The sequence below is a fragment of the Tamandua tetradactyla genome, chromosome 15 (genome assembly GCF_023851605.1).
Source record: "Tamandua tetradactyla isolate mTamTet1 chromosome 15, mTamTet1.pri, whole genome shotgun sequence".
NCBI lineage: Eukaryota > Metazoa > Chordata > Mammalia > Pilosa > Myrmecophagidae > Tamandua > Tamandua tetradactyla.
Genome location: NC_135341.1, coordinates 14758689 through 14784065, shown reverse-complemented (window position 1 = coordinate 14784065; position 25377 = coordinate 14758689). Strand labels below are relative to the sequence as shown.

The 25377-nt window shown below is 39.2% G+C and overlaps 1 protein-coding gene and 1 long non-coding RNA gene across 5 annotated transcripts in view; one reads left to right on the top strand and one right to left on the bottom strand.

Annotated features, from left to right (window-relative positions):
* The window catches only part of FRMD4B (FERM domain containing 4B), a 362040-nt gene that overhangs the window by 173535 nt on the left and 163128 nt on the right, over nt 1-25377 (bottom strand). The gene's annotated exons all lie outside the window — the stretch shown is intronic.
* On the top strand, nt 19655-25238 carry LOC143656942 (uncharacterized). The gene is made up of 3 exons (XR_013162644.1): nt 19655-19700; nt 24262-24328; nt 24919-25238. It is a non-coding gene; the product is annotated as an uncharacterized LOC143656942 (long non-coding RNA).

Genomic DNA, 25377 nt, shown 5'->3' with positions numbered 1-25377 from the left:
CAGGGGTCAGGCAAGTAGTGCTCTGCTTTTGTCTGTTCTGGAGACATGAAGCTGCTAGGATGAGAATCTTGGGCTCCCAGGGTATATCATGGCAGACAGAAGAGTTGGAGAGAGACAGACTCCAATAACACTGTCTGAATCCCTGGATGCAGCTGAACCTGAACTCATTCCCTGGAATTAGTCGGTTATTGACTCTGTAATTTTTCTCTTCTGTTTAAGATCGTTTCGATTATTATTATTTTTAACATGGAAACAAAAGGGTCTTGTCTAATACATCTGTTTGTGGGAGAAGGATAAATGGAATCAGATACTATTAACCAGCAGAACAACAATATTCAAGAACCTGGGGCCATATAAATGCAGGATTGGGTGTCTGGTGGGACTCCAAAGACAAAGGCAGGAGGGAGGCCTGGGTACCAGGGATTTCCCCAGTCCTGGGGAAATGGGCAGTTCTGTAGCACTAGGGTATCAGGCAGGAGTTCGTGATCAGCGAATAGGTTAGGAACCGGTCCTCGCAAATTGGAATTCAAGAGCCAGAACAGGAATAGCAGACGAGCTCCCTTTACATCTAGCCTGAAACAACCGCGCTTCCAAGAGGCTCCTGCCAGGCACCAGGCATGGGGCAGGGCTTGTCTGGGGACCCCGGGATGTTGACGGAGGGAGCCTGTTAAGAGGCCCCTTGAAAATGAAATTATACCCTGGAATAGGTCCAAATGAAATATGAGCCTATGTGAAATTATGCCTGAGAAATACAAACTGGGGCAGAAGTGGATGCCCACCTCACGGGTGAGCCTGGGCAACTGTTACTGGTGACTTCGTGGGAGCTTTCATCACCCTGGGAAGGAGGACGAGAGAAATATGTGCACCAGTTTACAGCAAAATATGCAGACGCACAAAGTCTTGATTTGCAAAGGAAGATAGAGTCTTAGGAGGAATCTTTATGGGACACTCTGCATATATCACAAAACTATCATTTTCATCACAGATTGCTTCAACTACCGAATGAATGCCAGACAACACCATAAAATCCCAAGACAGGCGGTTTTCCAAAACTCTGATGGCTGAGCAGAGTTTTGGAATTTTTGATAAATAATACTGAACTATATGTCATAAATGAAGGGGCCAAACTTTAACTTTCACTTAAACGATGAACCTTCAGTTCATCTCCTCCGAAATTTAGTGAGGTTTGCATTAGGGAAATAAATGTTTCCTTCCTAAATCCTCACCTCACTCTAATTCAGCCTCTAGAACCAATTCAGTTCAGTTCAAATATTCAAATGGCCCCTGAAGAGGTGCAGAGGCTGGACAACGGAAGCGAAGATGAATTCACTGCAGTCCTGGTCCCCAACAGCTTCCCCAGGAAAGCAGAGCTGTCATTGCATTTCTCGCACCACAGCCTGCCCTGCGGCTGAGGAATTAAGCGTCCCTCTCACACACCTGCTGGTTTCTGTTCTTAACCTTTTACCAGTCAAGATGTCATAGCTCCTTGGATACCTGTGTTTTCCTTAGATTTGTGTTCATTCTAACAACTATTTTTGGGTATCTATTAGATGCCCAGAACCACAGCTGGCTTCATGGGCATTCACCCTGTGCATTCCCACAGGATCCGTGCTCAGAAGGAAACCATGCTTGACTGAATACTCTCCTGTTTTAAAATGTTTCCTCCTTTGCCACAAGGCATCCCATATTTTCATTTTGCACTGGGGCCTGCAAATTTCGTGGCCCAGTCCCACCAGCTACCATGCTGGGGGGTGGGGGGGTGGAGGAGGGGCTGGTGGAGAGTCAGTAATGAACAGGAGAGACATTTGCTAACAAGAAATCAGTTAATAAATAAGAGAGTTTCAGATGAGACTAAGATCTCTGGAAACAATACAGCAGGAGGATGTGATGGAGAGGGATGCAGGGTGCTGGGTGATGAGAGTGAGCATCAGGACTAGGACAGGGTAGAGAATGCGCCAGACACGTGCATCATTTGGGGTGAAGTTCAGGGCTATAACACATGACACATGGAAGAAACCCAACTAATATTTTGAATGAATGGAACTTCTGTTTAAAAAGGAAGGCCCTCGGTACGCCAAGCCCTAATCTACAATATTCCTGAAAACCCTTACCCATGGCTCTCTCTGAGACTCTATAAAAGTTTCATTTATTAAGTTTATTTTTCAGAAGCTTAAAACCTCCAGATTGCTCCTAGGCTAGATAAGCCCTGAAACTCAGAGTTACCAACCTCTTCAAGAACATCAACCAGCGACATCCCCCTATCCCATAACGTGGACACTCCTTTTCAACACAAAGAAGTTAAAATGGCCATTGCCCAAAAAAATCCCTGAAGGCTGTGAGAAGGATCAAATGAGAGGGAGGAGTTATAACAGAGAAGATAGGATTTAACAAATGAGTATGACCTCTGAATCATCATATGGATTTCTTTATGGTTTCTACTGTATTATAACAGCCAGAAGGAAATATCTGCAACTGTGGAATTGTAATACTTTGAAATGTGCTCTACGACTACTTGTTAAATTGTACTTTGAAATTTACCACTTTTCTGCATATATGTTACATTTCACAATAACACATACTAAAAACAACAGCAACAACAATAGCCACACACACACACACAGAGAAAAAGACTAAGATTCTCAAACTGGGTGAAACAAAACCCACCCCTAGGCTACTTCCAAGATATACCTACAGCAAAAAAAAATGCGAAATGAAAAACAACAATGAAAGGATGCTGCCAGACCCATGGAAACCAAAGGAAGAATAGAGAGCAACAGTGACTTCAGAAAAATCCAAGGCAGGAAGCATTAACCAAGTTCAAGACGGTCATTTTATATTAATAAAAGTTTCAGTCATAAAAAAAGGAAGGGCACCAAATACAGAAAACTAATTTGTAATTTGCTAGAAATGGGGATAGCATCGTTGGGTGATAAGGAATATTTGAAGTTTACTTAAAGGCCTTTTCAGGATCCCATGTTACAGCAGTTGGAGAAGGTACACCGTGTCCAGGAAAAACAACCCCGATGGAAAAAGTCCATTACTCACATTCCCCCCAGGCAGCCAAAGAAAAGTTTCTTGTTCTAAGCGGGTTCCCTTGCTTTCTTAACCATAAATGGAAAAAGGGAGGTGGAGAAGTAGGGAGAGAAGCAGGCATCACAGGGTAGTTTTCTGTTTGCTTTACAGGATACGTGCCATGACTTTTTTCTTTTTCATGCCATGACTTTTGATTTGGTTTTACCATAAGGCATGTGCAGTTTTTCAGGTGATGGACATACGCTTTGTAAAATCTAGTCTCATTCCTGAGTGTAGGGAAATGAACGAAAAAGGTCTTTGAGGTTCAAAAGTCATCAAATATGTTCCAGCATTCATCGAGAAAAAAACAAACCACATACATTCATCGTTTATTTTCTGATTTTAAAACGCTACATGCAATGAAATAATACTCATGAGTCGATATTTACTGCCTGTACACTAGTCCCAGCTACTGTGCCATATGTGTTACACAGGTTATCTTTTTTTATCCTAACAACCCCGTGAAGAAGGCACTATTTTATATCCATTTTGCAGATGGAAAAATGAGGCTCAGAAAAGTCAGTAAAGTACCCCCAGGTAGGGGTTAGAAGGTCTAAACATGACCTTTCCATGCAGCCACTGCAGACAATGTGGAAATGCATCCAGGGATTAACATTCAGGCAGAGAATCTGTTAGATTTCCTTCCTGTCTTTCTGCAGAAGCTGGGTGGTTCTTTTGGTTTGTTTGTTTTGTGTTTTTCCCTTTCTCTTTTTCTCTGCATTCCTTAAAAAACAAAACAAGCCTTTTTATGATGGAAAATTTCAAGCATACACAGAAGATGACAGGCTGATTTACTGAACCCCAGATATCCAGTTAATTATGAATTAAAGGCTCATTTTGTTTCATCTGTATTCTCATCCACTTTCCATTCTCTAGTGTGTATTGTTTTGAAGCAAATCCTAGATTTCAAAGAATTTTATCTATAAATATTTCAATATAAAACATAAGGACTCTTTTCTAAAAAACAAACATAATCTCAATTATCTTTTAAAAATGTAACAATAATTCTTTAATATCATCAGATATCTAGTAAGTATTCAAATTTCCGATTGCCTTATACATGTCTTTGTTTATTTCAAGTTTGTTTGAACCAAGATTCAAATCAGGTTCACATTCCACAAGGGGCTGATGTTTCATTTAAGTATCTGTTCATCTGTAGGTTCACCTTCCAACCATCTCTCTTTCTCTTTCTCTCTCTCCCCACCCCTCTTTGCAATTTATTTGTTGAAGAACCCATGCTTTGTCCTGTATTAGCCAGGATTTTCCAAACCCTTACCATTTGGGTTTTGCTGATTGTGTCCTGTGTTAGCCAGGATTTTCCAAAAAACTAACTCCTGATTCCATGGGGCAGGCAACAAGCTGGAAATGCTAAAAAAGATGACTCCGAGGTCTGGCAAGTCTGTATTTCCCAGGAGAAACTGGATGAGGCAGAAGTCATCCTTTCTGATTCTGAAATCCTCAGTTCTGGCTTTTAAGACCCCGACTGATTGGTTGATGAGACTCCCCACGCTATGAGGGCAGTCTTCTTTGTTGACTGTAGATGCAACAAACTGACTGCAGTTCATTGCATCTACAGATGCAAATCCACCCATGAAATTTACCTTCACAGTTACAATCAAGCTAGTGATTATTTGGTCAAACAACTGGACAGCATAACCTAGCCAAGCTGACACATAAAATTCATCATCATACATCCCATGGTGTCATTTAATATGTCCCTTTGTCCACTGTATTTCTCATAGGCTGGTTGAGTCTGAAGCTTGATCAGATTCTAGTTAAGTTTTTTTTTTTCTTTTTTTGTCAAGTCTGTCTCATATGTTATCAGCTTTTCATTAGGTGCTCTTTCACTGGGGGGACTGTCTTTTTTTGTGATGTCAGCAGCTTTGATGCTCAGTGGCTAGATCATTTAATTAATTAGAGATTATAAAATATTTTTAAATTCTACCATCCTTTATATATAGTTGGAATATTTATATAACTCATAATTTACTGTTACCCAGTGGTATAATTCCTACAGGAAAGGCAAGATAAGTGTTTCATTCTTTCCTTTTATTTACCAGTTTTAAAAATAATGAGTTGGTGGCTAAAATATGCTTTTAAAGTTTTTATGAGCACATGGATTTAAATATTTTTCATGTGTTTAAATTCATGAAAATATTGTTCTTACTACTGTTCAAATTGTCCCATTATTGGCCAGTGGGAGCTTTGCGAGTCAGCTCTGAGTCCTTGAGACATGACCCTAGCTGTCTCTGAGGCTTCTTGTTGTGAGGTCTGAGAAGATGTTCATCTTTTACATTTAGTTCTCAAGATCTGTGCAGCATGTTTTTTTGCTTTTAAAAAATGGAGTTATGGGCGGGCCACGGTGGCTCAGCAGGAAAGAATGCTCGCCTGCCATGCCAGAGGACTGGGGTCCAATCCCCAGTGCCTGCCCATGTACAAATAAATCAATCAATCAATCAAATGAAGTTATAAGTTACATGTGGCGGAGCGTAAATATTTCAAATATTACAAAAAATTGATACATTTTGACAAATATGTATATGCATGTGATCCACATCCCTAGCAAAATATAGCACATTTTTAGAAAGCTATCAGTCCCCTCTCCACCCCTCCATAAACAACCACTGTTCCGATTTCTATCACCACAGATTAGTTTTTCCTGTTCTAGAACTTCATATAAATTGAATTATAGAGTGTGCATTCCTTTGTATCTGGCTTCTTTCACTGAGAAAAATGCATATGATATTCTTCCGTGGTGTTGCATGTACTAGTACTGCATTTATTTTTCATGGCTGAGTAATAGTCCATTCTATTAATATACTACAGTTTAGTTATCTACTCTCCTGTTAATGGAAACCTAGGCTATTTCCAGATTGGGGGTATTATAATAAATATGCTTTGACATTCTTTCACAAGGCTTGTGTGTGTGGACATACATTTTATTTCTTTTGAATAAATACCTAGGAATGAAGCTGACAGAGCATAGGGTTGAAGTTTGTTTCATTTTTTAGGAAACTGTCAAAGAGCAACCTAAGTTGTATCATTTTGCACTCCTACCAGTAAGCAATGCATAAGAATTCTGGTTATCATACATCCTTGCCAAAACCAAAATTAGGTATCGTCGGTCATCTTAATTTTAACCATCCTAGTGAGTGTGTATTGGTAGAGGTATCTATGTTAAAGTTACTTTTTCCTCATGAGTATGAATTTGGATATTTGTAAGATTAATAAGATTAATAATAGCAAATATGCAGTTTTTAATCTGCACCAGATACTATTTATAAGTAATTAACCTAATATTATCTATGAGATGGGAACTATTATTATATCCATTTTATAGATGAACAAATTGAGGCCAAAGAGGTTAAATAACTTACATGAAGCCACCCGGCTAGGAAATAGCAGATGCAGGATCTGAATCCAGACAGTTTAGTTCCAGAGTTCAATTTCTTAACTTGTTATGCTCTCTCTCACTATTATTAGAGTCCCTTCCATTCTCTAATATTTCATTGAGATGCTAGCAAATATTCCCAGTCAAGATTATTATCATACCAATTTAAAATTTTGCATTCCTTGATGGAAAGCACATTGATTTTTAGAGTTTCCTTCTACTTCTACCCATATTATTTTGAAATTGAACATCTTCTACAAGCACATCTCCAGTTCTCATACCATTCTTTGCTAAACGTTTCTGATTTTGAACACTATGTTTCGGTTGTTGGACAACTCTTTCTTGAGTCCTGATCTTCAAGTCTGAGCAGATATTACATCAATTAGAACGTTTTCAGCAGCAACAAACAAAAATAATAGTGAAAAATGACTTTAATAAGAGGGATCTGTATATCAGTATCTAGAATTCTACAGATTAGCAAGACCAGCAAAGTTTTCTTCTGTTTCCACCCAGCTTGTTTATATCAGGTTAGCATTCCCTCATGGTTGTAATACGGCTGTCATTCGTCCAAGCATTACATCTTTTCTCCCTGCATAACCCCCCTCCCACCAAAGGATGATTTCTATTCCCTCCTTTTAAAAGGCAAAGAGAGTTTTCAAGAAATGCATCAGCAAACTGTACCCCCATGGCCTAGAGCTGGGCCATATGTCAACCCTAAACCAGTCACTGGCTAGAGGACTAAGGTCAGCATGATCAGCTTCCACCACAGCTTCCCCACCCATCTGTGGGTTTGATGGGTTACAGCTGACCTGAACTACTGGTCCTCTCTGCTCTCAAGGCAGCCAGACTTCCTGTGATGGTCATGAGCAGCCTCATCCTTCTACCCCAGATGCCAAAAAAGCATTATTAGTTTCTGCATAGTCTATGACATGAATAAAAGTTAGAAAATGCTGGGCTTAGTGACAAATCAGGATTCCCCCATGTTCCATGGTGGGGTATGGGAGCGAGTGGGATATGCATCCCCAAACCAAATCAGGCCGCTCAGGATAGAAGAAGGTAAAGACAGCTATTGGATGCAGGCTTAGAAAATGAACATGAAACAAGAAAACAGCAAAGGGAGCAAACATAGCCAATACCAGGCCATACAACAGCCTTGCCTGTGTCCCACCTCAACTGCCACTATGTGATGATTCTGATTCCAAATGATCCCTCCTTCTAGCTCAAAATTCTGAGTGTAGGAACACATAGGCCACAGGCCGGCTAGATGGAGGATTTTAGCTTGCCCACTAGTTGAACTGGAGGGCAGAAAGAAAAAGATCTGGTGTCCTTGGTGGCCATGGTAGGAAACGTGCACTGGGACCTGCCTCTCTGCCAATGCCTGGTGGGCTCCTCCAGAGGGAGATGGAGTGCTAACAGGCAGAGGCAGTATTAGGGCCAGACAGCCTAAAAAATGATTAAAAAAAAAAAAAAAAACCTGTTTGGCGGACTTCCTGAAGCAACTCCAATTTACCTCTGATTTAGACTGACCTGGATAAAGTTTATTGACAAACAAATCTGCAGGTCGATCCATTCTCACCCTGAGGGTGCTCCTTCTAGAATAACTGTTTCATTAACGGGACTAGCCGTTTCAATCATCTCCCAAATAATCAGTTCTAGTGCCTCCCAAAATGAGACAAATGACAGGTTTATGCCCGTTCGTAGTTATAAAATCTCATCAAGACAATTCAACTGTGGCTAAATTATATTTAAGTTAATAAATATGGATTTAGAGGGCCAAATAAGCTCAAAGGCCTCAGGCACCTAAGATGAAAAAAAAAAGAAACAAATGGGGCATCATCCTGTCTCTGGCCCCCAATTTTCTCTCTCACTTAAAAAAAAGGGCTTGGTGATCCCTTTCCAGTTTGTCTAAATGAAATTTAGAGCATTTACAGAAGAGATTAAACAAAAGTGCTGAAATCCACTGAACAGTAAATGGGGAAACTGTCATATGACACCAAAGAGGATAACATATGCAAAAAGAAGTAGCTGTTCTCAGCTGTTTCTAAACCTTAAGATTTTTGTGCATGACAGAAACTACATGAAAATCTATCTTTCAGGTACTTGGGTTTTAATAAACAACACCTGTTCTAAACCTATTTTAACTACAAAAGGAAATTCCAAATCATTTTGCAATAACAAATGCTTTCTAAGATTTAAAACTTGTTCTCAAATCTGGCTCTGGAAACATACAAATTAATTTATAGTGTGATAAAAAAAAGAGTGTGCTTCCCCCTATGTTATCAGGACAGAAAAATTTCAGTGTCCCAAGCATCATGGCCCTTAAAACATATGAAAAATGGGCAGCCCCATTAATAAAGAAACAAATGAAAATATGAAATACAAATTTTTGGCAAGTAGATTGGCAGAAATCAAAAGTTGTAGTCTAGAGTGTAGAAAAGACTTCTTGTTTACTCAGTGACAGTATAAATTGGTACAACCTTTTTGGAGGACCAAATTCCTTCTAATACTCCAGGAATCTCACTTTAAGGTATTTACCCTACAGAAATTTTTGCACAAATGTTCAAAGTTTCCCATATAAGGATGTTCATTGCAGCCCCGTCTATCATAGTAAAAGTTGGATAAAACCTAAATGTTCATCAGTAGAGGGCTGGTGAAATTAATTACGGTACATCCATACCACTGAATACTTGACAGTTAAGAAAAATGACAAGACAAATCAGTATCTGAGATACATTAGCAGATTTTAAAAGGCAAATTCCAGAATAAAATGTATAGGATGATCTCATCTCCATAAAAATTTATATTATATTAATGTAAAAAATATGTCAGTACACACTAAGAAAATATCTGGTGAATGTACACCACTGACAGCAACCATTAAAGAACTTTTTACCTTCTAAGCCGCACATTTCTGTAACAAATTTATTACAATGGCCATGTTACATTAAAGATTAAAAAACTTCTGTGGTTCTCAAATGATCACAAATACCACTTATTGTCAATAGTAACAGCACAGGTAATGATTAATGATCATTATTAAATGAATACAGTAGACAAGTACTTGGAAAGAAACTATTACATGCTGGAGCAGTATGAGGTAGATACAAGGTTGAATCAGATCAATCCCTGTTGTCTAGAAATGTAGAATTCAGGCATCTACATGATGGAGCAAATGTTTTGAAAAGGAAGCTTTTAAAAATTACAAAAAGTATACACACATATCCTTACTATAAAAATTTAAATTCAGGATTATGAAAGTAACAGAAGTAAAAACCTTTCTCTTCCCCTACTTACACTTGCCAGGGGTTAAAATTATTAATGGGTTGGTGGGTATAATTCACTGCCATTGATCCACATACATGAACACATGCACGCATTTTTTTTCTTTTTATTAATTTTTAATTAAAAAAATATGACAACAAACTCAAACATTCTTAACATATGATCATTCCATTCTACATACATAATCAGCAACTCACAATATCATCACATAGTTGCATATTCATCATCATGATCATTTCTTAGAATATTTGCATCAATTCAGGAAAAAAATAAAAAGACAACTGAAAAAAATTCATACATACCATACCCCATATCCCTCTCTTTCATTGATCACTAGCATTTCAATCTAAATTTATTTTAACATTTGTTCCCCCTATTATTTATTTTTATTCCATATGTTCTACTCACCTGTTGACAAGGTAGATAAAAGGAGCATCAGACACAAGGTTTTCACAATCACACAGTCACATCGTGAAAGCTATATCATTATACAATCATCCTCAAGAAACATGGCTGCTGGAGCACAGCTCTGCATTTTCAGGCAGTTCCCTCCAGCCTCTCCATTACATCTTGACTAACAAGGTGACATCTACATAATGTGTAAGAGTAACCTCCAGGATAACCTCTCGACTCTGTTTGGAATCTCTCAGCCATTGACACTTTATTTTGTCTCATTTCGCTCTTCCTCCTTTTGGTCAAGAAGGTTTTCTCAGCCCCTTGATCACGCATGCGTTTCTGTGCATTTATCTGTATACATATACATACATGAATCACATATACATACATGTGTACACACAGAGACACACCTCATTAATCACCATTATTTCCGGATTCCGTATCTGTGAATTCACCTACTTGATAACCTTTATTTGTAACCTCAAAATGAATTCTTGAGTTTTCCGTCACGCACGGACCTGCACAGAGCAGTGAAAATGTGTGAGGCCGAGCGTGCCTGCTCTGAGCTGAGGTCTAACAAGGTGACCCCTACCTTCCTGTTTCAGCTCTCATACTCTAAACGGGTGCATGTGCCCTGTTCACGGCATAGTTAGTGCCACGTTTCCACATTTTTGTCCTTCTTGTTGGTAATGTCATTGTTTAATGTCATTCTCAGTGTCTCAATGAGAAAACAAACTTCATTCAGACATGAGTTCTAGTCCTGTCGGCCATGAGTTCAGTGATAATGAATCAATAATTTATATTAAATAAGTCATCTTTAAGCAGAAACACACATAAAACAAGGTTATGCCTTGATCCGTTGATGAAAATATTGTGATCAGAGGTTCACAGGAACCTAACTCTGTATTTCCCCTGGGAGCAATGGCTCAGTATTCGCTAATTATGTATTCACAGCTGCATTATATATTACTGTGAATAAAGAAAACTGACTGAATACAAATTCCATTTATTGTTCTGTACTTTGTTTTTACCCCAAAATATATATCACTAAAATATTTCTGGGCCATGATATATAGCTCTACTTCCTTCTTTCTAGGTTCTCATAGAATTTCATAGTATGGATGTACCATCGTTAAATTAACTACTCTACTATTCCTGTCTCCACTGATTTACTACTTTTAAGTAGAGTGGAAATCCTTTGTGCATCTAGTATTATGTAAGAAAATGTCTTATAGATGGTTTCCTGGAAATGGAAATTTTTGGTCAAAGAAGACACATATTTTATATTTTGATTGGATACAACTAAACTGTCCTCCATAAAGGTTGTAACAGTTTAACAGATCAAATATAATTTAATTCTTCTGTTTCAAATTATTTGGATCCTTTCTTATGCTTATTTTAGGTAACTTCATCTGTATGAGAGAGGAAGAGAGAATCCCATTTCTGGGAGGTATTTCCTTTTCTTTTTTGCCTATTTTAGTAGCCAGGGCCTTGTTTAAAAACTAGACTTCATTGAGTTCTTGTCCGGTTCGGTCTAAGCAGTTGCATGGCATTGTCCTGCTGAAATCTGACAGCGACACTATAAGACATGATGTTCCCACTTTGCAGAGGAGGAAGCCAATTGGGCTTAAGCACCAGGCTCTGGGTCACAGGGCTGGTAAGGGGAGGCACAGGATGGGATCCCACATCCCACATCCTTAGCCCCCAAAAGGCATGTGCAGGTAGCTCAAAGGAAACAGATAATGCTGTTTCTCTAATTGAAAAGCCTATTAAAACAGACTAATATTAGTAAGTATTTGTACATAATGAATGAAGCTGCTTTGGATGAGGAAGGCATTGCTGTTTCCTAGGTTGCCTCCTCTGTCTTCTATTCTTTGTCTTTCCAGGTCCCTGGCACTTGTAACTCCCCACCTTGTCCTTTCCAGACACGGGGCGGCTGTGGAAGGAGAATGGGCCAGTGCAGTATTTTGAATAACCTGCCTTACTGCTTTCTCCATGGCACTGCCTCCTTTGCAAGCCAGGAGGTGAGTGCAGCTTCAGCGCTACTGGTCCTCTGATTTTCTGTCTTTTAAAACAGAGGAAGCAGATGAAGTTGTTCAACACATTTCCATTTGCTGAGTTTTGACAAAATTGATAATAATCTCCTAAAGTCAACATCTATTATGGAATCTAACCACATTTTTGCTACTGACTAATTAGTCCAAGGTTATAATATAATTTTAGAGGTGATGTTAAAGATTGAAAATCAGCAAAAGGAAAAAGTGGTTTGGTTGAATATATTGGCTCAGAATTTTACTTCTGGAAAAATTTCACATCACATATATATAGATATAAACACACATATATTTATACACTTTCACATATGCGTAGCTATACATTTAAACATGGCCTATTAAGCCCAGAGAAACTACACACAAAAAAAGCCAGGAGAAAATAGAAAAGGATAGAAAAAACTTAATTAAGTTTGATTTGCTTAAAACACAGCATTCAGCACAAAGGCATGGCAAATGTTACTGTATTTGAAAAAAATTTAAACTGATATAACTGCCCTTTATAAGTGAATAAAGGGTACTATTCAGACTTTGGCACTAACATACATCTCAAAAAAAAAAAAGTATTTTTTTTTGAAACTCAGAGTTGGCTTCTGAAGTTTATTAAAGGAAAACATATACACTGTAAAGAAATCTCATTTCCAGAAAGAATTTCTGAGAGTGAAATTTTGTGAGCTCAGCTAGAACTATATTTGGCATTGATATCTGGAAAACCCAATATGCAAAAATTGTAAGGAATAAAGAGCCCTATGAATTTAAGTATGAGTTGCCAGTTAACCTGACCAAATTGTTTCAAACTTAAACATTAAATTCACTTTAGAGATAGTATTAACCAAGTTATTAAAAAAGTAAATGTACTTTCTCTTCAGGAGATATTAGCGACATACCTAGTGTTGCTTTTTGTTCTAGAGATTATGATTCTTCTTTATTCGAGGTTGGTAATTAGACACAATAACCAGATCTTGTAACAAAAGGTCAAACGCTCTTTAATTAATTGTCTGCGCTTGCAGAACTTCAAAAAGCTTGGGCACAGCAAAAAAGCTGAGGGAAGTGAGCTTTTAATCAAATGCTAATAAGAAACAAACAAAAAAAAGTAGATTTTTTTATTCCCTGAAATCCCAGCAAACCGAAAGGGTCCTTCTGTCCTTCTGTCCTGGGAAGGATCTGATACAGAGTAAGAGTGATAAGCAGCGTCCATGAGCGCCACAAAAAGAAAGGGTCTGAAACTCCTGTCAGCATTTATCAGGAAAAACAGGGCACCTTCCAGGGTCTGCCCACGGGGCCGGGCACAGGAAACAGTGGTCACCTGACAGTCCGCAGTGACCAGAACTACAGAAACTGCCAACTTCCCGCCCGGGGCGGGGCACGCGGGCACGCGGGCCGGCCGTGCACAGACGCCGGGGGGCCTCGGGTGCGCCCCCACGCACAGGACCTGGAGGAAATAACCTACTCAGCCCTCTAAAGTGCTGCTTCGCTTATGAAACGGTCAACAGAGACGCCACATGAATGTGTTCTCAATCAACGTACTCTGGCCGGAGGCTCGTTTCACTAATCAAAAAAGAATAAACACCCCCCCCAACACACACACAAATACACTGAAAAGTGGATGGATTTTCCCTTTATGATGTTACCAGAGTCTTATAGAATGCAAGCATTCTCTTTGGAGAGAGTCCCCTAGTGCTGCTTCCTCCTTCTCCAAATGCTTAAATGTCTTCATATTTCCCTCTCTGCCACCACCTCAGTTCAGCTCCCTAAACCTGTCTCAGCACCAGAGACAGCCTCCTGAGTGCCCTTACCTCTGCCGGGCTGCTCTCCCCAGAGTGGCCAGAGACAGCTTCTTAAAATGTAAATTGGATTCATTCATTCATTTACTCAACAGTATTTGTTTTTATTTTTTGTATGCTAGGGGTCACATTTCATTCTTTCTCCACATAGCTATTCTGCTATTGCAGCACCCTTTGTTGAATTATTTTTTCTTTTTGGAAAGTGCATGGATCAGGAATCAAACCCGGGTCTCCCACATGGCAGGTGAGAATTCTACCACTGAACTACCCTTGCACCCCCTGCAAACTGTTTTGAAGCATATTTTAGGTATCAGGCACTGTTCCAGGTACTGAGGATACTACATGGAACAAAACAAAGTCCCTGCATTCCTTCAGCTAATGTTCTGGTGGAGGGTATAAGCATATGAGCGAAGAAATTCATAACGTCAGCTGATAAGGGTTACATGACGGAGAAGATGTAGAGAGGGGAAGAGAGGGCTGGGAGTTGAGACGAGAGGTTGTGTGTGTTTGCTAGGAGTGGGGGGACAACACCCGGGCAGGTGAATGTAATCATGTAGGGCCTTGCAGGTATGGTGACGTTGGCTTTTTCTCTGAGCTGGGATGCCACTGGAGGGTGTTTGGAAAGGAAGAATGACATGCTCTGATTTAATTTTGACAAAATCACTCTGGGGATTGTGTGGAAAATTGAGAGTAGGGTGAAAATGGCACGAACACAGAGACCTATTAGGAAAAGTTATTGCAGCAGTTCAGGGAAGAAGCGAGGGTAGCTTGGCCCAGAGTCACGATGGTGAAGATGCTGAGCAGTGGATTAAAATATAATTTGAAGGTAGAGTCAGTGGGATTTGCTGATGGATTAGACGTGGAACATGAGTGTCAAGGATGCTCTAAAATTCTTTTCTGAGGATGGAGTTGCCACTTACTGAAGAAGGAGCAGGCTCTGTTGGGAAGAACAGGAGGTTAAATATGGACCTACCAAATTTGAGATGCAGATTAGTCAAGCAAGTGGAGAAGTCAAGGAGGTAGCTAGAAATACAGATTTGGACTTATTAGAAAGATCCAGGATGGAGATATAAGTACCCGACTGAAAAGTAAGCTTCAGGAGGGCAGGGATTTTTGTTTTATTTGTTCATTGCTATCTCTCTACTCCCTAAAAGAGGCCTGGTATGTAATAGGCCCCCAGTAAATATTTGTTGAATAAATTAATAAGTCATTTCTCCACTGAAAACATTTGCAATGGCTTCTCATCCATATTCAGAGTAAGATCTAGGATGCCACCAGTTCACTGTACGATCTCATTTCTTTACCGCTTCCCCAAATCCACCCCAATATCTCCACATTTCTGGCTATATTTCAGACACTCTTCTTTTCTCTCCACTCCCCTCAACAGTCCAAGCTTTTTCCTGCCTCAATGCCTCTGCACTTGCTGTTCCTTCATCTAGAGTACTGTCCGCCTTGAACTGTACCTATCAAGCGCCTCATCCTTTGGGTCTCAGGTTTAATAAGCCCTCCAGAGAGAAGCCCTTTGCCACATTTTTTTTTGCTTGTCATTCCCAGTGGACTGAGTTCCATGAGAGCAGTCTGTTACATTGTATCAGTCTATTACACTGTTATAGCCCAAGTGTCTAGAAAAGTACCTGGAAAGTAAATACTGCTCAATAAAAAGTGCTTAATAAATAATGAATATGGCTCAATAAAAAAGTGCTTAATAAATAATGAATTATCCAATAAAATAGTTAACAATTTCTGATATCTAGTGCATACCCATGTATGAGACACTGTTTTCAACCATTATATATGTGTGTGCAGGTGTATGTGTACATGTATACACTCATTTATATCTCACAATTACAACAGGGGGTGTGCATATTATTATCCCCAATTTACAGTTAGGAAACTGAGGTATAGAGAGGCTAATTAACTAGACCAAAGTTACACAAGTAATAGGTAACAAAGCTGTGATTTGAACCCAGGCAATCTGGTTTCAGAGTCTGTGCCCTTGACCACTAAGGCACACTAGAATCCCCTTGAGCTGATGTCAACCCTTCCATAATAAGATTTTAGAAAGAACTAGAATGGGAGGAGGGGAGAGAACTCTCAGCCACTGGCTTGTGGATGCTTGTATGTTTGCAATTAGAAATTAACTTCTTGACCAAATACTTTATGTTCTTTTCAAGTGGACAGAACCCTTCAAGAATTAGAACAGACAGTCTTATCAGCCCTTTCCACTTTAGTGTAAATGAGTTGAACAATTCCTGCTATGGTTACAGGGTTTGATAGAGGTAGATACTAGAAAGCAGGAGAGTTCTAGGAAAGACTCCATGAAAGGAAACATAAAAAGGAAGAGAACAAATGGTTTGCAAACTAAAATCAATTCATCTAATGGCTACAGTCAATGTGATTTGGATTTAGAGCTAGACAGATATTAAGCAGTCCAAATATTTGCTCTTGAACAAGTTACTTAACAGCTCTAAACAATTTCTCCATCTCCCAAAGGGGTTTAGCAGTATCTATTTCATGCTGTTATTAGGTGAATTAAGTGCAATGATAAATAAATAGTGCTTAGCACTGGTTAACTTATAGAAGACGTTCACTAAATTTAGAAATAACCACAGCTAATACCTTTTGAAACTTAACCATGAGCCAGGCACCCTAGTGAGATCCTCATTTAAATGACCTCATTTTGTCCTTCCAATAACTCAAGAGGTAGACACAATTAGCAACCATGTCTCATACACAGGGAGATTGAGGCACAGAAAGGTCAAGTAATTTGCCTATGTCACACAGCTATTCAGTGATGGTGTCAGTGATTAAATCACGGTCACGGCTTGCACTCAAAACCACTAGAACACAACTTTTGACTTAGGATCAAGTTTGTGTGAGGCTCTAAATTTTTACATTTGAAATGTTACCATTTCTCAATGTGTCATTTGAAACGTTTCTAGCACGCTTACAATGCGGACCTTATTTTGCCTTTTGTACAACTAAAGAAACAGGCTCAGAGTAGCGATCAAGTAACTTGTTCAAGGTCACACAGCCATAAGTGATAGCGCCTTGATTTTAACCCAGGTCTCACTGACATAGCCCATGCTCCTTTTCTATTTTACCAAGACTCTTTTCTCTTGTGGATAATAAGCATCTAATCACATTTGAACGAGGCCAACTAATTCCTGTAAAAATATTTGCCAGCTACGTTACCCAAGGGTAGCTTGATGCTTGTAATAACTGGGTCTCCTTAGCAGATGCAAATCTAAGGGCCTGGATCCAAGGGGAGCTCACACAGGTGGGAAGGAAAGACAGCAGTTGGAGGGGACCCATGGCCTTTATGCACGGGAATCTGGCATTCTTAGTGCTTTGGAGTGGGGGTTTGGAAGTGGGAGGAAGAAAGTTTAGTAGCTTCCAGTTGAAGAGTCAGAAATAAAACAACCATAGTGTGAGCATCTTTACTTTCTTAGGGTAGACCAAGCAGACAGAAACATTAAGATGCCAGTGCCTCCAGGCGAAAAGCTGTGCTATGAAACCATGGGAGCGCAGTGCCTTTACATGGTGGTGAACGTCCCCCTTTCCTATAATTCTTAATCTTCGGGGAAGGAGGAGAAGGAAGAGGAGCCAAGGCTTCTGCAGATTTTGAAAGCTGTTAAGGTTATTCATATGGATAAAAAAAAAATTGAGAACATTGCACATATGAAAATAATTATTTTCCAGGCATCCACCGCCCCATCCATCTAACACTGCTTTCAGTGTTTAAAATTCTTTTCATTTTTAAATTGAGTTTTAAAATGTTTTTTTAGTGCTTTAAAATATTAACACATTTTCTTTTTTATAACAATGCCAGGAGAATAATTTGGGGGGGTAGGTACTTTAATTTTCCACATTTTCCAGCAGAAAAAAAACTGAGTCTCCATGAGCTTACATGGTAAACAAAAGGTGAGTCGGGAGCTGAAGTCAGGCAGTCTGAATCCACAGATTCCATTTTTAAGCACTAGGCGATGTTTCCACCAAATGTTTGTTGAGTGAATAAATGATAAGTTTCTATCTTTATAGGCTATTTACTTTTCAATAAATAAAGCTCCAAATTGAGTAAGAGGCTAAGCTTTGGAGTCAGTTGGAGCTGTGTTCAAATTCCAGCTCCCTGGCTTATTAGCCAATACGTACACAAAATCAATAAAATGGTACAGGATGTCATCTTGAAGAGTTGTTATAAGGATCAAAGATAAGGTACAGCAGCTTGTAAAGCTGAAATTCGAGTAACTCCACTCTTCAGTATATAGCCTAGAGAAGCTATTATTCACATGCACAAAGAGATAAAGACAAAAATTTTCACTATAGTATTTTGAGACACCAAAAAATTTGAAGCAACCGAAGTGTCCATCAACAAGAGATTGGTATACGCAATGGAATACGGGGGTTAAACGAAATTAAAAGGTAAATCCCAAGAACATTTTGAGAGCAAAATTAAATAGCGGAATGATACACGCATGTATTACACATATGTAATACAATGACACATTACACACATAAACAAACATGAAAACAACATTACATTGTTTATAGTTATCAACATGTGGTAAAACTAGAAAAACATGCATGGAAAGAAAAATACCCACTTCAGGGTGGGATTATCTCTAGGGGATGAGGGGCGATACAAAGGAGATTTCAAGTGATTCTATGAAATTTAATTTCATTACAAAAAAGTGTCGCAAGCAATATGGCAAATATTCAACTGTCTTAAAACTGAATGGTGGGTGCATGGGTCTATAGCTATGTTATTTTTAATATTTTCAAATGTTGAAATATTCTTTGAAAAAAAATTATTTTTAATCAAATAAAATTTTTGTAAAGTGCTCAGCACAAGGCCTGGCAGGTAGTGGCTGCTCGATCATTAGTCAAGTCAAGAAAGGGAAACTATTTAAAGTACTAGTTAAAAGGGAAAAAGGGAAACAGTTGCATTAGTAAAAAGCTTTGCCCAAACAAAAAATTCAAGAGAATAAAAACGATTAGGACATTAGGGGGAAATGGGACTCTTTAATTTTGCCATGTTTGTTTTCCTCTTTCACAGCAAAATCTTATTTCAAGGATGTCAGAATGCATATCTACTGTGCATGCACACACACATATATAATTACATATGTATGGACGTTAATTTTAAGTTTTTTTCATGAGCTTAATTTCTGCCTCCCTCCATGCTGGAAGTCACATGGTCCTGTTTGTAAACTTCGGAACTAAGTCATTCAAATTTTCCACAACAATCAACTGGGGCATCACAAAAATACAAATGGGGATGAGCAAGGAAGTTATTTTATTCTGTAACTCCATCAAGAAAGATGGAATGAGAATTTGAAAAAAGGCAAGAGAGAAATTTTCAACTTGGTGTTTTTTAAGTTGTTCAACAAAGGTTCAACAATGTGTTCCAAAGATTCTGAGACTAATCTCGCTGACCTTAAATGACTTGGTCTTTTAGAAATTTCTCTATGGTCAATGATGAGTTAAAATATTAAGATAAGATAGTTTTCCTGGTCTCTGTGTTTGGATGGGTCATGTTACCAGTTTTGACCACTGACTTGTGAGAAGTGAGATAATCCACTTACAGACCAAACATTTAACTTCCAGTGTGCGACCCCACAGACTCTGCACCCTCATGGCAACTGGTATGTTCTAGAACATTCTGTGAGCCTGGGTGGCAGTGCTGAGCAGAGCCTCCAGCCAGCCCATGACTGGACAGGGAGTGTAAGTGAAAAGTAAACCTTCATTATTTTTACCACTAGGATTCTGGGGTTGCTTGTTGCCACAGCAAAACCTACAAAATCTCACAAATAATCTTACCCTGACCTACATTTCACCCACACCCCAGCAACAGCCTACCTTATCTTCCCTTCCTACCCCCAGCATCCATTTCTCCTCTCCCTGCAAAGTTCTGAAGAAAAACTTCAAAATCCTTATCTTAAAATACAAGATCATTCAAGTTCTGGTGTTCTCCCTCAATCTCTACCCCGAACTCCACCCTCATTAGCCTTAAAAACTCTTCATCATCCACCCACCAAGAGTCATGCTGTACATGCCTGAAATGTCCTTCTGCTTTTCTTCATCTTCAAAGATTGGCTTAAGAATCACTTCCTCCATAACATCTCCTTGGCTCTCTCTGCCCTTCTTTGCTTAACCCCTCTGCAATTTAGACCCACTCTCTGTTCCTCTATAACACTCTGGGTCCTGTCATTGGTTTCCTTAACCGTTTCCTCTAGCTGACAGTCTATTTCTTGAGACCAGGTATAATGATGTATTTTGACTTTGTGTTGCTAAGTTAAACAGTGGGTGCGTGATGATTATTTTTGGTATGAGTGAATGAATCAATCTATAACTCCAATCATTATGTTTACAGCCAAGCATTTAAGAAGGTAAACTGAGCATTCATTTGAATATTTGTTTATTAATTCCCAAGTGTCAAGGTATTTGAGAAAACTCTTCCAGATTATCTCCAGTTCTATTTTTCTATGATCGAATTCTGAATTTCTTCCTCTAGCATTTTCTACCCAGAATATCCCTTTTCTTCTGAGCCAGAAATTGGCAAACTTTTTCTGTAAAGGTCCAGATAGGAAATATTTTTGGTTTGTTGTCTATATGGTCTCTGTCACAACACTCAGCTCTGCTGTTGTGATGTGAAAGTAGCCATAGACAACAAATAAATGAAGAAGTGTGGTTGCGTGCCAATAAAACCGCATTTACAGAAACAGGTGGCAGGTCGGATTTTGCCCACGGGCCAGCCCCCCAGCTCCTTTATTCTATAGAATCAGGACCATGAGGAGCGAAGGGTCGGGGCAGGCAATGTGTGTATGGTTTGAAATTGCTCATATGGCCTTTGGCGGATTTGGCTTTTCCCAATCAATGTGATCTGATACAAAGTACAGCTGCTATCAGTTGGGGGTCATCAGTCTTTAGTATCTCCTCAGGGGTCCCAGTGTGAGATGTTTATGGCCTCCTTGATTTTATGGATGGGCTTAAAAGAGAACATGGGGTCTATCACGCAGAATGCAAGTGTAAATATCCAAGGCCATCCTACACTTGCTCTCGTGAAAAATACCACAATACCTTTTACTAAACATCCTCACATGCAAAGTTGGGAAATTAGTTACTAGAGAAGTATTATCAGTATCAAAAATAACAGTAATGTCCTTCATTATCAAGTACCTTTTTATCAAGTACCTTTTTTAGATTTACCAAAAGCTATATTTATTGTGCATTTGCTATGTGCTGGGCATGGCGCTAAGTGTTAGATACATTAGCTCATGAATTTCTCACCCTACCCCACAAAGCAGGTGCTACTGCTCTCCCTCTCACCCAGGAGGAAACAAGGCTCAAATAGGGGAAGCCATTTGCTCAAGTTTGAAGACAGACTTTAAGTTCCCGCATGATCTTACAGCTTCTGCTGGGTTCAGAAGTGGCGGCTACCCCAGCGTGCCAGCTGCATGCTTACGGGGAGGCGACCCAGCCTCTGATACGGTCACTTAAAACATTCCGGATGCTGTCCAAGTTGCATCCTACTACATTCAGGATTTATATGAAAGTCTATCTTGGGACATTGGTGGGTGGGGGATGACCTAATCCCAAAGTCACAAACTGAAGGCTTGTTAGAATGTTTCACACTCAAGAGAAAGGATGTTGATCTTACAATTCAAACAACATTTTCCATCATACTCTACCTCTATTTTTTGTTAATGTGATCAATTGTGATAACTCAACCTACCCTGGCAAGATATAAGCAGGATAGATAAATGGCTTTTAGAATTGAGCCTAACTGTACTTGAAGGTGAATGCTCAGGAATGCTTTAACCAAATTCAAACTTGCACTCATGAAGCAAGCCTTTGTTCAAAGGCAGCTTCAGGGCCAACTGCTTTTTATTCAGTCACATCACTACAGAAATGTCTTATAGCTAGTTCTTAATTATTCATGGTTGTTGGCTAATTAAATCACTTTCTTCTCCAAAATCTAGAAGTGGAGGAAATATTCAATTACAAAGAAATGGTGCCTTCCCAGCTTTGCCAACCAGGCAACAATGTTGTTGCCAGATACCTCTGAACAGGAGGGAGGTCTCATTTCATTTACAGTGTATGAATAAACAAAACACTCCAGGGGACTGCAGGTATTTCACGTAATGGATACCTCCCGCCCAACCCTTATTTCTTCTCTCTAGGGTGCTTGCGCGTTAGATTTCCTTACAAATTTGACTATTCAAACTAGAAGCAAGAAAAATGACACCATTTTATCATCAAGATGATAAAAAAGCAGGGTTCAATAGAACGTATAACTCTCTGGTGTGTGACATGCCAGAAAGCTGGGCGGTACAGTGGAACATTCCCCTCTATGGTTTAAAACTCATAATTAGTGGAGAGCAATATGGCTGGGTTTTATAAGGATGAGCCCACACACCCTTAGACCCTTAGCTCAACTTCCTGTGGCAAAATACTTGTAAAAATGTTTGCGATTCATCTTTGTACTCGTCTTGAAAAATAGCTATTTTATTTAAAGAGCACGAGATTTGAGATTCATATATGAATGGACGTAGTTAGTGGACATTGCTGGTTACATTTCAACCAAGCATTTTACCTTCGCTGGCTGTTTGGCAGACATGGGGTCTGGGTGGGGCCAGCCATCACTCCCAGCTTCAAAAATGGGTTCTCTCCCCTACTGGCCTAAGTCAGTCAGTGATATCCAATGTGTCTTTCTTTTTTCAGTATGCTGTGCAGTGGGGGTCATATTTCATTCTTCTTCCATCATGGGATTTTTTTCATTTTGGAGTGCACGGGCCAGGAATTGAACCAGGGTCTCCCACATGGCAAGCGAGAGTCCTACCACTGAACTACCCTAGTCCAGCGTTTCTTAACCTTTTAAAAATCATCACTCCTTTAAGGAACTTTTTAGGCATTCTTTGTTTGCTAGTCACCCCCCTCCCCCAACTAAAGTTTTAACGGCACAGATACATTGCATATCTACTTATATATTGTATGTATAGCTATGCTTTATATATAAAAGTAATGCAATTTTTTGTTTCCCCATCACCAAAATAATTCTCCTTCCCCTTTGTGGGGGGTATCATTCCCATTGAGATTACATGGGTGTAAAATCCTATTCCTTGTGCCAGTTAGTGCATGACACTGCTTGTGGACACAGGACCTAAGTTAGACTATCAGGGTAAATATTAGGACTTTACAGAAATAGTTTTTTGATAACCTGAAACTCTTTCTTTCTGGGTGGTTTGATATGTTCATGTAATACCTGGAACTGCTGCAGCTATTTGCTATCATGAGGGAAGGAACCTGGTTGAGGATAAAGCCAACAGGTGAACAAGACCAGGACTGAAAGAATCATGGCGAATGGGCACAGTGTCCTGATCAAACCATACCTGAAGGTCACACTGCTGCTAGTAGTTTGAACTTCTTTTTATTTGTTAGGTGAGTTTGAGTTAGGTCTCCTCTTAACAACAAAAAAACATCTTAAATGTCAGAATTGACATTTTTTGTTTGCTTTATTGTTAGATACTGGGCTAAATAATTTACTGGTCAATTAATTCTCTTATCAAGCCTCTGTTGTCAGTATTATTATATTTTCCATTTTATAAATGGAGAAACTAATGCATGGTCACACATAGCCAGAGGTAGGATTCCCTGCTATGTCTATTTAACTTGGAGCAGAAGATATCAATCATTGTATTTTTTACTTTCAGTTCTACTTTGTTAAGTCACTACTTTCTTGCTCAATATATAAAAGGCATTAAAGAAATGGCATTTCTTTGCAAACAATTAACTAAGTTGTACAGTTAGGAATTCTATGGTTCTCTCAAAGTTTAAAATATTTTTCAAAAATTGTATTTCCTCAGAGACACAGGAAAACTTTAAACCTAGAGATCACTTTCTTTTTACTTATGACTCAATGCCCATAGAATGGCCATCATTAATTTAAGTGAACTTCCCACTTACGATATAAGAGGCTGTTGGCTCAGTCATGATCCATTTTACAAAAGAGAAAGCATGTACTGAGTAGCTTAGTCCCTCAAGCTGCTGTTCAGCTTAAAAATAATTATTGATCAACCTTATAAAGAACCAATGGAGTCTCAGGTTTTGAGAACATTCATTTTTGAATTGGTCAGTAACAGCATCAGAGATAAGCCATAAATCCCCTGAACCCTTGGGAGTAATGCACAGTTTGGTTGGCTACAATATTTGCGTTCTCTTTTTGAAAGTTTCTCAAACATTTAAGATAACAAACCAAACCATATTAGAGTCCTTTATCCTACAGACCAAGCTGAGCAGTGATGTCCCAAGAGAGAAGACTGAGAGACAAGTCCAGGTCTCCAAAAAGCCAAGTGAGCTGTTTAATGTGGCCAGATGGGATACAGTCACAGCTCCCTAATACTCTTAACTCCCATGTGCTGCCCCATTTCTCAACCTGGCTTTCGGATTCCATTTCAAATACAAGATATCACAGACATGTTATACAAAGCCAGAGTCGCAAAAGCACAGCTAAAATGCTCTCCGTGTTTTAACAAGGATGGTAAGGGGACAGTGATTCTTTAGGGTCCCTAACATTTGGCACTGGCCTTTTAATTTTGCCCGGTTGTGGGAGAGTATGGCTTGTTAAAACCAGATGATTGATCACACATGGGACATGGTACACTAAGAAATAAATTATAGCCATATGGGGAACTGGTTTGGGGTGGAGGAACCCAGAGTTCCATATCACAGGAAAGAAAATGTGATTTATTCCTAGAGTAAACAGCTGGTATAATCTTTCTAAATACAATGTAGATATTTTAAAACTAAAAATATTAACAACCAAAGCACAGGATTTTTAAATTCACAAATTACTGTTAAAAAAAAATCTTGGCAAGCTACAGTCCTAGATAGGATAAACAATCTCACAGTTGAACAAAGTTACTGCATTTTTTGCCTGCAGGATGGAATCTGGAGAGAAATGAAGGGGCTGTGTTGTGTGACAGGGAGTAAATTCAAACGTAAGCATTCCAACGTTCAGCCAGGCCACCCCTCCCTTCCTTAGTCTGTCATCCTCCTGCAAAGGGTGGACGATTTGCTGTCCTTACTTCCAAAAGCCAGTAGACACAGAATCAGCTTTTCCTGGCTCTGCCTTGCAAGTTGGAGTTGCCTGATGGAAATCGAAATAAAATCAAGTGGAAGAATGCAAATTCACTAAGGCCCTGCTGGCATGAAACCACAGCCCCTGGAATGCCTACCCCTATGCCAATGCAATAAAAAGAAGGACTCATTTGAATGTCAAAGTCTCTCTCTCTGCAGACCCTCTGCTGCAAAGCTACAGCTTTTTTTTTTTTTTTTTTTTTTTTTTTTTTTAGCTAAGTGCCAGCCAAAACACGATCACGCTACAACAGGGGTCTGCAAA